The sequence below is a fragment of the Scyliorhinus canicula genome, chromosome 19 (genome assembly GCF_902713615.1).
Source record: "Scyliorhinus canicula chromosome 19, sScyCan1.1, whole genome shotgun sequence".
Lineage (NCBI taxonomy): Eukaryota > Metazoa > Chordata > Chondrichthyes > Carcharhiniformes > Scyliorhinidae > Scyliorhinus > Scyliorhinus canicula.
Genome location: NC_052164.1, coordinates 2,202,805 through 2,214,890, shown reverse-complemented (window position 1 = coordinate 2,214,890; position 12,086 = coordinate 2,202,805). Strand labels below are relative to the sequence as shown.

General features: G+C 49.9%; 1 long non-coding RNA gene across 1 annotated transcript; it reads left to right on the top strand.

Annotated features, from left to right (window-relative positions):
• The first annotated feature begins 447 nt into the window (after positions 1-447).
• On the top strand, positions 448-9,108 carry LOC119954331. Its single transcript, XR_005458214.1, has 3 exons — positions 448-514; positions 5,911-5,937; positions 8,199-9,108. It is a non-coding gene; the product is annotated as an uncharacterized LOC119954331 (long non-coding RNA).
• The last annotated feature ends 2,978 nt before the right edge of the window (positions 9,109-12,086 follow it).

Here is a 12,086-nt window from a genome sequence, read left to right as displayed (position 1 = left end):
TGGTGTAACTGATATTTTGGGTTTAAGGTAAGAGTTCGGAGGCGAAGTGGTTTTTGTTGTCAGACAGAGAAAGGAAACCAGGACGCGGTTTGAAACCGGCAGCTAATTAATGCCGCGTCCTTCCTGGGACCCTGAGAGTAATGGGAGGTGATCAGTAGCTGGAATGAGTTGCCACAGGGGCAGGTGAAGCAGGGGAGACTGACAGCAAGAGGAGAGGCTTGGAGGGTGAGTCTGAAGGCCTTGCTTCATCCAAACCCGGCCGTTTGATCTTCAATCTCATTCCAGAGCTGAGATTTTTCCAGTTGAGTTCTCAAGGGGTTAATTGAGAGAGAACTGGTTAGTTTGATGTTTGGAGTCACAGGGTAATGACTTTGCAGTTGATCTGATTGGTGTGTGTTCAAAGTGAAATGGAGCTGTATTAATTGCTGCTGCTTTTTCTTTAAAGGCTGTTCTTCAGGCGACACTACCCTGCCAGTTCCGTCAATCACTGTGGCCTGGATCCCCTGCAGAGGAGGTAAATGGATAATCTGCATGTTTATGTGGGTGCGGCCTGTATCACAGCCACAGAGTCAGTGTTGGAACTTGGACCACAGCCCACTGCAAACTAATGCTAAACTCCTCCGGGAATGAGCTGCGATTGGTCCAAAGCGCCAGTCACTCACTCCAATAGGGTGGAAGACGCATATTTGGGCTGTGGGTTGACACGTGAAGATAGTTAAAGGTGTTACTAAACCAGGCGAGGCGAGTTTGGACTCAAAACTGAGGTCATTGCAACGAGCTCCACCCTGGCTTATTGGCTGCACCTTAGCCGAAGCCGAGACATCTGCCAAACACATTAACAATATTCCAAGTAAAAACCTGTCACGGCAGACACAATGATTCATTCATTTTGGAAGCAGATTTATATGGAAGGTAAACAGCTGCCTTGTCCTGCTCACGGGGAAACGAATAGTGATGAATCAGTGATTGGTGATCCATGTTACTCTATTGACACAACAACCAAGCCTGGCGCAAGGAGCATATCTTTCATTAGTGAATTAGACTCCAGACAACCCACCAACAGGATGGGCGCGCTCCAGCACACCCAGTGCCATCTTGTTGGCTGGGATGAGTGTGTGTGGGGAGTGTAATGTGTGTGTGAGGCTGGGATGAGTGTGTGTGGGGAGTGTAATGTGTGTGTGAGGCTGGGATGAGTGTGTGTGGGGAGTGTAATGTGTGTGTGCGGCTGGGATGAGTGTGTGTGGGGAGTGTAATGTGTGTGTGTGGCTGGGATTAGTGTGTGTGGGGGCTGGGATGAGTGTGTGTGGGGAGTGTAATGTGTGTGTGCGGCTGGGATGAGTGTGTGTGGGGCTGGGATGAGTGTGTGTGGGGAGTGTAATGTGTGTGTGTGGCTGGGATGAGTGTGTGTGGGGAGTGTAATGTGTGTGTGTGGCTGGGATTAGTGTGTGTGGGGCTGGGATGAGTGTGTGTGGGGAGTGTAATGTGTGTGTGAGGCTGGGATGAGTGTGTGTGGGGAGTGTAATGTGTGTGTGCGGCTGGGATGAGTGTGTGTGGGGAGTGTAATGTGTGTGTGCGGCTGGGATGAGTGTGTGTGGGGAGTGTAATGTGTGTGTGCGGCTGGTTTGAGTGTGTGTGGAGAGTGTAATGTGTATGTGCAGCTGGGATGAGTGTATGTGGGGAGTGTAATGTGTGTGTGCGGCTGGGATGAGTGTGTGTGGGGAGGGTAATGTGTGTCTGTGGCTGGGATGAGTGTGTGCGGGGAGTGTAATGTGTGTGTGCGGCTGGGATGAGTGTGTGTGGGAGTGTAATGTGTGTGTGAGGCTGGGATGAGTGTGTGTGGGGAGTGTAATGTGTGTGTGCGGCTGGGATGAGTCTGTGTGGGGAGTGTAATGTGTGTGTGCGGCTGGGATGAGTGTGTGTGGGGAGTGTAATGTGTGTCTGTGGCTGGGATTAGTGTGTGTGTGGGGAGTGTAATGTGTGTGTGAGGCTGGGATGAGTGTGTGTGGGGAGTGTAATGTGTGTGTGCGGCTGGGATGAGTCTGTGTGGGGAGTGTAATGTGTGTGTGCGGCTGGGATGAGTGTGTGTGGGGAGTGTAATGTGTGTCTGTGGCTGGGATTAGTGTGTGTGGGGGGGAGGGTAATGTGTGTGTGCGGCTGGGATGAGTGTGTGTGGGGAGTGTAATGTGTGTGTGCGGCTGGTTTGAGTGTGTGTGGAGAGTGTAATGTGTATGTGCAGCTGGGATGAGTGTGTGTGGGGAGTGTAATGTGTGTGTGCGGCTGGGATGAGTGTGTGTGGGGAGTGTAATGTGTGTGTGTGGCTGGGGTGAGTGTGTGTGGGGAGTGTAATGTGTGTGTGCGGCTGGGATGAGTGTGTGTGGGGAGTGTAATGTGTGTGTGCGGCTGGGATTAGTGTGTGTGGGGAGTGTAATGTGTGTGTGTGGCTGGGATGAGTGTGTGTGGGGAGTGTAATGTGTGTGTGCGGCTGGGATGAGTGTGTGTGGGGAGTGTAATGTGTGTGTGCAACTGGGATGAGTGTGTGTGGGGAGTGTAATGTGTGTGTGCGGCTGGGATGAGTGTGTGTGGGGAGTGTAATGTGTGTGTGCAGCTGGGATGAGTGTGTGTGGGGAGTGTAATGTGTGTGTGCGGCTGGGATGAGTGTGTGTGGGGAGTGTAATGTGTGTGTGTGGCTGGGATGAGTGTGTGTGGGGAGTGTAATGTGTGTGTGGGGCTGGGATGAGTGTGTGTGGGGAGTGTAATGTGTGTGCGTGGCTGGGATGCGTGTGTGTGGGGAGTGTAATGTGTGTGTGCGGCTGGGATGAGTGTGTGTGGGGAGTGTAATGTGTGTGTGTGGCTGGGGTGAGTGTGTGTGGGGAGTGTAATGTGTGTGTGCGGCTGGGATGAGTGTGTGTGGGGAGTGTAATGTGTGTGTGCGGCTGGGATTAGTGTGTGTGGGGAGTGTAATGTGTGTGTGTGGCTGGGATGAGTGTGTGTGGGGAGTGTAATGTGTGTGTGCGGCTGGGATGAGTGTGTGTGGGGAGTGTAATGTGTGTGTGCAACTGGGATGAGTGTGTGTGGGGAGTGTAATGTGTGTGTGCGGCTGGGATGAGTGTGTGTGGGGAGTGTAATGTGTGTGTGCAGCTGGGATGAGTGTGTGTGGGGAGTGTAATGTGTGTGTGCGGCTGGGATGAGTGTGTGTGGGGAGTGTAATGTGTGTGTGTGGCTGGGATGAGTGTGTGTGGGGAGTGTAATGTGTGTGTGGGGCTGGGATGAGTGTGTGTGGGGAGTGTAATGTGTGTGCGTGGCTGGGATGCGTGTGTGTGGGGAGTGTAATGTGTGTGTGCGGCTGGGATGAGTGTGTGTGGGGAGTGTAATGTGTGTGTGCGGCTGGGATGAGTGTGTGTGGGGAGTGTAATGTGTGTGTGCGGCTGGGATGAGTGTGTGTGGGGAGTGTAATGTGTGTGTGTGGCTGGGATGAGTGTGTGTGGGGAGTGTAACGTGTGTGTGAGGCTGGGATGAGTGTGTGTGGGGAGGGTAATGTGTGTGTGCGGCTGGGATGAGTGTGTGTGGGGAGTGTAATGTGTGTGTGCAGCTGGGATGAGTGTGTGTGGGAGTGTAATGTGTGTGTGCAGCTGGGATGAGTGTGTGTGGGGAGTGTAATGTGTGTGTGGGGAGTGTAATGTGTGTGTGTGGCTGGGATGAGTGTGTGTGGGGAGTGTAATGTGTGTGTGCGGCTGGGATGAGTGTGTGTGGGGAGTGTAATGTGTGTGTGCGGCTGGGATGAGTGTGTGTGGGGAGTGTAATGTGTGTGTGTGGCTGGGATGAGTGTGTGTGGGGAGTGTAATGTGTGTGTGGGGCTGGGATGAGTGTGTGTGGGGAGTGTAATGTCTGTGTGTGGCTGGGATGAGTGTGTGTGGGGAGTGTAATGTGTGTGTGTGGCTGGGATGAGTGTGTGTGGGGAGTGTAATGTGTGTGTGTGGCTGGGATGAGTGTGTGTGGGGAGTGTAATGTGTGTGTGCGGCTGGGATGAGTGTGTGTGGGGAGTGTAATGTGTGTGGGGCTGGGATGAGTGTGTGTGGGGGGTGTAATGTGTGTGTGCGGCTGGGATGAGTGTGTGTGGGGAGTGTAATGTCTGTGTGGGGCTGGGATGAGTGTGTGTGGGGAGTGTAATGTGTGTGTGGGGCTGGGATGAGTGTGTGTGGGGAGTGTAATGTGTATGTGTGGCTGGGATGAGTGTGTGTGGGGAGTGTAATGTGTGTGTGCGGCTGGGATGAGTGTGTGTGGGGAGTGTAATGTGTGTGGGGCTGGGATGAGTGTGTGTGGGGAGGGTAATGTGTGTGTGGGGCTGGGATGGTGTGTGTGGGGAGTGTAATGTGTGTGTGCGGCTGGGGTGAGTGTGTGTGGGGAGTGTAATGTGTGTGTGCGGCTGGGATGAGTGTGTGTGGGGAGTGTAATGTTTGTGTGGGGCTGGGATGAGTGTGTGGGGAGTGTAATGTGTGTGTGCGGCTGGGATGAGTGTGTGTGGGGAGGGTAATGTGTATCTGCGGCTGCAGCTTGTCAGCCTCCCGAGTGTCAATCACGGACCCGGTGAATCCGGCCCCGTTTTTCATGGGAATCAGTGTGCTTCACACGGCGCTGCTGCTGCCCCTCGATGGGAGCAGAATCGGTCCAGGTGTGGCTGCGGTATTTCAGTCGTAAAAGTGCCCGGTTCCTGCGCCGGCATCAATATGTCTGCCAAACGGAAGAACCTGCCCTTTGTTTCTGCTCTTTTCCAGCAGGTAGTGTTTGTGATTAATAATCCATTGGAACATGGACATTTTTAGATTTTAAACGAGCAAGGTCCATTTAATTAGCAGTCACATGATCCAGTGCTAATCGAGTTATTGATCAATCACTGTGATTAATCTCTATCAATGATTTGACAACAGGCCCGGTTATGATGTGAGGAAAACCCTGACGAAGGGAGCCAGAGGTACCTCACTTCATCCTGAGCACAATCCCCTCACCACACAACATATCCCAAACTATTCATATCCCACATCCTCAATGTTCATCTCTGAAAGAATTCTGCATTGGAGTGAATCAGTTCATCACCCATTCACTGAGAGAGATCAGTTTTAATGTTTGAAGTTATTGCGGAGTTGTGCTGTCTAAGTTGCTGCAGCGTTCCATCACTTTGTTTCTGGAAAGACTCTGGTTGGAGCCTCACATTGAGTTCAATCCCCAACCCAGGAGCCGAGGCGGGTCGGACTGGGTGACTCCAGCAACCAACCCAACCTCAGGCCAGACCTGGAAACTACATCAACTCATCTCAGTCAATGTAACCTAGAAATTCTCAATAATCCAGGGAAAGTCAGCTTTTTCAACATTCTTGGTGTCAAGGTGTAAACATGTTAGCTTCCTTTGTCCCAGTGTGGGAGAGAGGGCTGTGGAGCGAAAACGTGATCTTCACTAACATTGTCAATGACAGCTTCTGCATCAATGTGGAGATGCCAGCGTTGGACTGGGGTGAGCACAGTAAGAAGTCTTACACCAGGTTACAGTCCAACAGGTTTGTTACAAACACTAGCTTTCAGAGCACTTCCTCAGGTCACCTGAGGAAGGAGCAGCGCTCCGAAAGCTAGTGTTTGAAACAAACATGTTGGACTTTAACCTGGTGTAAGACTTCTTACTGAGCTTCTGCATCAATATTCCTCAAACAATTGAATGAAAAGTAGATTCACTGAACATTCTGAGCCGTGTTCTTTGTGCAATCTCATCATGCTTCACCTGTCTCCGCAGCTATAGTCAAAGTAATTCACTGCATGCAGGTGAATCTGTTAAAACTGCAGCAGAATCAATGTTAATGTGTTAATCAATGTCAACAGAGAGTTTCCCACAGATAGTCACGTCTTTCTCTTTTGTATTTTCCAGATGGCGGAAGGATAATGAACCGTCCAGGTAAGATTCTGCTAAAACCCAGCCCAGGTTACTGTCCCTATCAGTGTGAGAACTCCTTCATTCCCCAGTCTAAAGCCAGCCTGTCCACTGATAGCTTGGGCAGGGTTTGCACCCATTTTGCAGCTTGTCCAGGTTTAGACTGATTTGACTTTGCAGGGCCAGAGAGAGGGTTAAATCTGACCTGCACCCCATCCTCACCCCAACATCATTCCTGCTGGAAGGTCACTGAAAGTCAGGGTTCACTGACATATTCATTGTAATCCCAATAGATAAGACAATGCGGAATCCTCTCCTCTGGGGGCTGACAGTCAATGACAGCTGCCCAAATCGGTTAGTTCCATAATCTTTAATTCCTTTATCCATCAAAAATCCATCAACATCTAACTTTCTGGAACATGGTCAGCAACACCTGTAAAGAGTCACAAAAAACGTTGGAGTTGGCGACACATTACATAGAATTTACAGTGCGGAAGGAGGCCATTCGGCCCACCGAGTCTGCACCGGCTCTTGGAAAGAGCACCCTACCCAAGGTCAACACCTCCACCCTATCCCCATAACCCAGTAGCCCCACCCAACACGAAGGGCAATTTTGGACACTCAGGGGCAATTTAGCATGCCAATCCACCTAACCTGCACATCTTTGGAGTGTGGGAGGAAACCGGAGCACCCGGAGGAAACCCACACACACACGGGGAGGATGTGCAGACTCCGCACAGACAATGACCCAAGCCGGAATCGAACCTGGGACCCTGGAGCTGTGAAGCGATTGTGCTATCCACAAGGCTACCGTGCTGCCCAACTACTAAGTTAGGAGGAAATACCTGTCCCTTTAATTTCTCCCTTCACCATTGCCACCCCTGCCCCCATGCCTGTGTGGAAATGAGGATCAGAATCTGGGATGACAGAGTGTGAGAGATGCCTCTGTGGAGTTGACCACCCCTTCAAATATATTCCGCCAATCCAGGCCAAGAATGCAAAATGGGCTCGGCCGAGAGGCCAGAAATCTATTAGAATACTGAAACACCTGAGCCCCAGGGAAAACATTGCTTGATTGACAGCTTTGGCTCTTTGATCTCTGCTGTCAATTTCACAATGTTTATTTACACAAGATTACGAAGGCTCAAATACTTGCAGTTTCAGCCATTGATATTTTAAAGATGATTAACGCTTTTAATGGACTGCAGGAAAAAGGAGTTTTTTTCAGCAAGTGGAAAGCTATCAATGAACGAATGTCTTTAAAGTTATTTTTACACATCTTATTCTCTCATGGGGTTCATTAGTTTTATACAGAGTATAGTGGATGAATGGTACCATGGCTTGGCATGGGGGCATGAGGTGCGGTAGAGAGTGGAGGTGATGAAGCAGTAAGGATGGGGTATTGAGAGTATATCCTTCACTGCGGCCTTCGGACCCCATCTCACACCCCAACTCACCAACAAGATGGTTATCTGGACCCCGCACCCCATCTCATAAGGGCAGGACACCCCTGGGTATAATCTCCGGCATGGGCATGATACCACATGGGCACATTGGCACTGCCAACCTGGAATCATGGCAGTGCCACCTGGGCTCTCTGGCATTGCCAGTGTAGCACCTGGGTGGCATTGACAGGGTACCCAGGTGACAGTGCCAGGCTGGCAGTTCCAAGGTTCCCAGGGTGGCATTGGGGATGCCAGAATGCCACCCTGCCCACAGCCCAACTACGCAGGCCCCCCCCCCCCCCCCCCCAGGTCCTGTACTCTTGGTCCGTGTTTGTGGAAACCAGTGCAAACGGCGCGCCCCCGGGTCTCCGAGGGGAGACTATCTGCTCGGCTGACTGTGGAAATCTGGGTCCCACCCTCAATGGGCGAGATCCAGATCACGATGGTTCGCAAGGTCCCGTTAGATTTCAAGAAGCACGGCAAGACCGGTAAATCTGACAAGAGGTTGGAGCTGATAGATTGCTCCCGCTATGACCGGTAAGGTATCCTGAGGTCGGCCTTTTGGGCAGGCTGCATTCGCAGCCCTCTGTCCTGGCTGCCTTCGATCAGGTCAGCTGTCCAGCTCCGGCCTACAAACCCCAGCAATGAAAATCCCGTACTTGTGGGCATTTCCCCCGGAGACCGGTGGACCATGCCGGAATTTTCCCTACCTCCCGCTCCCCATGTGGAGAATGAAAATCCAACCCCACAGATATCAGTCTCATAATTTATTTTTAATGATGATTTAGAGGTTTTAAAAAAAAATTTGAATTTAGAATGTTCTTATGATTCTACTTTCAGGATCTTTGCCTTTGTGGCAAAAAATCAAGGCAACTTGTCAGAAAATGTCTGCCACCTGTTTGCAGAGTTTGAGCAGGATCATTCTGCCCACTTCATCATCAATCTCGTCTCCAAGATTCTACTCAAAGCACACAAAATGTGACCAAACAGAAAGGATAATTCCAAAGAATATTCACGTGTTCATGGCCTTGTGGGTTCTCTGACCGCGTTGCCACTCCGGCACACATTGCCAGCCTGTGTCACTCAGTCCTGGAGCTTGACACGTCAACGGTCGCACGCCCGAGAAACTGGGGCACAAATCACGCTGAGTGTGTCAGAGAGATTCACTGAAGACTTCTGGAATTCCAACTGTTATCTCTCGCTTAATAACTACAGCCAAACACTGAGGGACAGACTGAGGGATTTTTCATTGAGTGCAAGCCTCGTGTGCAGGAGGCTGTTATGAAATGATATTCCACCTGTATCAGTACCTGCAATGTGTGCAGTTTTTATAATGCCTTTGATATTGAGACCGCATCATTTGTTCCTACCGTGTAGCATCATCTATGTAACATGTACCAAATGAAAACTATCCCATCCAACAGCATTATCACCTCAACATAACATTAGCAATATTGACAAACCCTTTCTCCATTTCTTTCTCTATTTGTGTTAGCTTCTTCCCCCAGCTCACGAAAACTTCAAATTCAACTTTCTACTCAATCACCAGACCCTGATGAAATTGAGATTCAGTGCATTCATTTGTCATTACTGTGAAGTCATTTCTCCTCATTTCTCACTGCCTCCTACAGTCAGCAAACATCAAAACCTCAACTTGACATTTACTGTTCTTGGGATGTGGGTGTCGTTGGCAAGTCCCACATTTATTGCCCATCCCTAATTACCCTTGAGAAGGTGGTGGTGAGCTGCCTTCTTGTTAAGTACACCCATAGTGCTGTTAGGGAGGGAGTTCCAGGATTTTGACCCAGCGACAGTGAAGGAACGGCCGATATATTTCCAAGTCAGGATAGTGAGTGACTTGGAGGGGAAACTCCAGGTGGTGGGGCTCCCAGGTATCTGCTGCTCTTGTCCTTCTAGATGTCATAGGTTTGGACGGTGCTGTTGAAGGGACCATGGTGAGTTCTTGCAGGACATCCTCTGATATGTAGATCTGATCCCAACAGTATTCCTGATTCCCTTCATCCCGCCTTGATACTGTCCTTTACTCTGCGCCCCTCAGTCCTTTCACCCAGTTACTCAGCATAGGGAAGGAAAGAGTGAAATAAACTTGTTCAGTGTGTCAGACGGTGATTCTGCTTCACTGTGATCACCAAATTATAATAATAACAATCTTTATTAGTGTCACAAGCAGGCTTACATGCAATGGCATTACTGTGAAAATCCCCTAGTCGCCACATTCCGGCGCCTGTTCGGGTACACAGAGGGAGAATTCAGAATGTTCAATTCACCAAACAAGCACGTCTTTCGGGACTTGTGGGAGGAAACCGGAGCACCCGGAGGAAACCCACGCAGACACGGGGAGAACGTGCAGATTCCGCACACAAGTGACCCAAGCCGGGAATCGAACCCGGGTCCCTGGCGCTGTGAAGCAAGAGTTCTAACCACTGTGCTACTGTACGATCTCCAGTCAGGAGCCTGAGAGGTGGAAGAGGATGAAACTGACATTCTCTCGATGGGAGAGGATTGTAGATTTCATAGAATGAAGCAGCTGAGAAAGAAGCCATTCGGCCCATCGTAGCTTTGCTAAGCTCTTTGAAAGAGCTCAAAACCTTGCAATCATTTTTTTTATTCAAGTATTTATTTGGTTCTCTATAGAATGTCAGCAGTCAGCACATTCCAGCTCAGGACCACACACCGTGTTTAAGAAATCCTCATGTCACCTTGAGTTCCTCTGTCACCCACCTTAAATCCACTTCACTCTGGGGTAGTGAAATCCACAGGTTCACCACCCTTTGAGAGAAGTAATTTCTCCTCACCTCCGTTTTAAATCTGCTGCCCCTTTTCCTAAAACTATGACCTCTCATTTTTAGTTGCCCCACAATCACTGAATAGTACCGTGCAGAATTAGGCCCTTCTTCCCATCGAGGCTGCACCTACGCATGAACGTCTCTAATCTGGCCACCTAATCCCACTTACCAAGAAGAAACATCCTCTCTACGTCTACTTTGTCAATACCTGTTATCATCTTGTATCATCTTTGAATATGCATCACTTTTCCATATGGGAGGTATGGACAGGGTGGATAGCAAGAAGCTTTTTCCAAGAGTGGGGGTGTCAGTTACAAGGGGTCACGATTTCAAGGTGAAACGGAGGTGGTGGAGGCGGGCGTGATAGCATCTTGAATATGAATGGACGGGGAACAGAGGGAAGTCGATCCTGGGAAAATAGGCGACAGGTTTAGATAAAGGATCTGGATCGGCGCAGGCTGGGAGGGCCGAAGGGCCTGTTCCTGTGCTGTAATTTTCTTTGTTCTTTGTTCCATCTCCTCCGGAGCTCTGTTGCTGTTCTGTTTGCCATTTCTACATTTCTGAGTTTTATATCAGCTGCAAACTTTGAAATGATGTCCTATATATTCAAGTCTACTTTATAAACATATATCAAAAGGAGCAGTGATCTGAATACTGACCTCTCAATACTTGCCTGTCAACTGAAAATTAATCACTTCCCACATGTCTTTGATGTCTTTCCCTTTGATCATTTTGTGTGCTGATCCTGCCCCATTAACTCGTGACCTTTAACTTTCCAAACAAGTCTATCCTGTGGAACTATATAAACACCTTCTGAAGGTCCATATACACAACACCATCCACATTACCCTCATAAACCTATTGTTACTTCATCAAAAACTCCCAATGTGATTTGACAAAGGGTTGCTGCTGTGGAATTCATTGCAACCTGTTTATTGCCCAGTGACCTTGTCTCTTGATCATATTCTGTGGGACAGAGAAACCTTCCGAGTTTCTTAGAGTTCATGATGTTGTTTAAAGTGTTTAACTCACCAATTAATACCATATCCTCATCATTTTAAATATTGTGATTAGAACATTTTTTAAAATAAATTTTAGTGTACCCAATTCATTTTTTCCAATTAAGGGGCAATTTAGTGTGGCCAATCCACCTACTCTGCACATCTTTGGGTTGTGGGGGTGAAACCCACGCAGACACGGGGAGAATGTGCAAACTCCACACTGACAGTGACCCAGAGCCGGGATCGAACCTGGGATTGTGATTAGAACATGGGGTGGGATTCTCCGACCCCGCGCAGCTGGGGGGCCGCGCGAATCGTGCCAGGCCGCCCTGATGCCAGGGCGTGATTCTCCGCAGTGCAGAGAATCGGCGCCATTGGGGCCGGCGTGGTTGGTGCAGCGCCTGTCGGGGGCCGCTCTACGTGCTCCCCCCCCCCCCATGCCCCCCCCCCCCCCCCCCCCCCCCCGCCATGCGCGCATCCACCGGCACCAATTCCACGGCCAGATCAGCAGCTGGAACAGCGTGAACGGCTCCAGCACCGTGCAGGGGCCAGAATTGCTGATCCTGGGGCCGTGTTGACGCTGTCGGGAATCGCGACGGCATTTCCGAGGGCGTCAAACTCTTAGCCTCAGGATCAGAGAATCCCGCCCCAAATGTTTCAGTCTGAGATCAAATAATGGAAAGGCAAGTGAGTGAGGAAGGAGCCGCACTCCGAGAGCTCGTGTTTGAAACCAACATGTTGGACTTTAACCTGGTGTTGTCAGACTTGTTACTCGGGATTCTATGATATGGATGGCAGCGATTGTTTGGGCTCGGTTATCATGATGGGATCAGCGTGAGGGAGATGTGGAAAGGGTGATTGAAATAATGTGGAGAGCAGACCATTGAGGGATAGTTCACCCTGTCATTTGCAGGTTGGTT